Genomic DNA, 2,500 nt, shown 5'->3' with positions numbered 1-2,500 from the left:
ACCTGTATGCTAGATCCTTTACCTACTTGTTTCCTCAAACAGATAATTCCTGAAACAATCAAACCTCTTTTAAAGATAATCAATTCTTCCCTTAGCATTGGCTATGTACCTAAATCTTTTAAATTAGCAGTTGTCAAACCCCTGATTAAAAAACCTGACCTCAATCCCTGTCAACTGTCCAACTACAGGCCAATATCAAACCTCCCCTTTATCTCCAAGGTCCTAGAAAAGGTTGTAGCACAGCAGCTATGCTCATACTTACATAGGAATAACATTCATGAAATGTATCAGTCAGGATTTAGGCCTCATCATAGCACAGAGACAGCACTGGTAAAAGTTGTAAATGACTTACTACTGGCCTCTGATCAGGGTTGTGTCTCCTTGCTGGTGCTGCTTGACCTTAGTGCAGCTTTTGATACCATTGATCATGCTATTCTCCTCAATAGACTAGAAAATGTAGTAGGCATTAAGGGAACAGCCCTTTCCTGGCTCAGGTCTTATTTGACTGATCGTTATCAGTTTGTAAACGTAAATGGTGACTTCTCTTCTCATGCTAAGGTAAAGTTTGGTGTCCCACAAGGCTCTGTTTTAGGCCCACTGCTCTTTTCTTTATATATGCTACCTCTGGGCAAAATTATTCGTAAGCATGGTATTAGCTTCCACTGTTACGCTGATGACACACAGTTGTATGTTTCAGCAAAGCCAGATGACAGACACCAGCTTAATAAAGTTGAGGAATGTGTAAAAGACATTAGAAACTGGATGCTTATTAACTTTCTCTTACTTAATTCTGACAAGACAGAAGTACTTGTACTAGGACCACATGCAGCTAGAAGTAAGCTTTCTGATTACATAATAACTCTGGATGGCCTTTCTGTTTCATCATGTGCAGCAGTAAAAGACCTTGGTGTGATTATCGACTCTAGTCTTTCTTTTGAAGCTCATGTAGATAATATAACTAGGATTGCTTTCTTTCATCTCAGAAATATTGCTAAAATAAGAAATATATTGTCACTACACGATGCAGAAAAATTAGTTCATGCTTTTGTTACCTCTAGGTTGGATTATTGTAATGCCTTACTGTCTGGATGTTCCAGTAGGAGCATAAACAAGCTCCAGTTAGTCCAGAATGCAGCAGCGAGAGTCCTTACTAGAACCAGAAGATATGACCACATCACCCCTATCTTATCCACACTGCATTGGCTCCCAATCAAATTTCGTATTGATTATAAAATACTACTATTGACCTATAAAGCACTAAATGGTCTCGCGCCACAGTACCTGAGCGAACTTTTGGTCTTTTATGATCCGTCACGCCTACTCAGATCAAAAGATGCAGGCTATTTGTTGGTACCCTCGAATAGTGCGTGCTGCATCAGGGGGTAGAGCTTTCTCTTACAAAGCCCCACAGTTATGGAACAGCCTTCCACTTAGTGTTCGGGGCTCAGACACAGTCTCAGTGTTTAAGTCTAGGCTGAAAACATATTTGTTTAGTCAAACCTTTTGTGAATAGTTTTCTTAGGTACAGGGGCAGGTCTGGAGGGTTTCACAGGCATAGAGTGTTGTGGTGAAATGGGATGTTTGGATGCTGTCGCCCCCCCACTCTCACACGTTCACTCAGGTTTGTCGACGGTGGAGTGGCTGGCTGCCTTATGTCCCAGGGTGCCCTCATGTCTGTGTTAGCTTCTGGCTCTCCCTTTTAGTTATGCTGTCATAGCTAGTCTTGCCGGAGTCCCTGCTTGCTCTCTGCACGCAAAGTACATCGTGCTTAACCATTAGAGGACAAAAGCTCACCTAACAATCTCTTCCTTTCTCTCCATCTCTCTCTCTTCCTCACTCTCTGTCGAGCTACACATGCTACTTCTGAGATGCCAGTGATGCCAGTGATCCTGACCCCTTCTGCTCCTCCTCGCTGCCTGACCCATCCTGATGCCCTACTTCTGGTTGGAGTTCTCATCGGTTGAGTTCGCTCGCTGCTGCTGGGGGTGGCCCCATATGGACTGCCTGAAGAACTGTTTGGATTGCTGGAGATGGTGCCACCTGGGGGCTGTGGAGATGGCTTGGGGATCACATATGGGGAGCTGTACTGTACTGTACTGTAATGGCTTGGGACTGCGATTGCTGTAGTGGCTTTGGGGCTGCAGTTGCCACGAGCAGCTTCGTACTCAGGACTCCATCAGTGGACAGTGGATAGATTTTAACCAGCCGGACCTCTTGCAAATACTGTGATGAATTTATTGGTTGCACAATTGCACTATTTGTCCATATAGTACACAATAGAAGGGATTTATTTATAATTGCACTATCCGTTGCACCCAGATGAGGATGGGTTCCCTTTTGAGCCTGGTTCCTCTCAAGGTTTCTTCCTCATATCATCTCGGGGAGTTTTTCCTTGCCACCGTCGCCACTGGCTTGCTCATTAGGGATAAATTCACAGTGATAAATTTAAATATTTACAATATATTTTTGTGAATCCATTTATTTCTGTAAAGCTGCTTTG

This window comes from Pangasianodon hypophthalmus, chromosome 27 (genome assembly GCF_027358585.1).
Source record: "Pangasianodon hypophthalmus isolate fPanHyp1 chromosome 27, fPanHyp1.pri, whole genome shotgun sequence".
Lineage (NCBI taxonomy): Eukaryota > Metazoa > Chordata > Actinopteri > Siluriformes > Pangasiidae > Pangasianodon > Pangasianodon hypophthalmus.
This window is presented reverse-complemented; position numbering follows the sequence as displayed.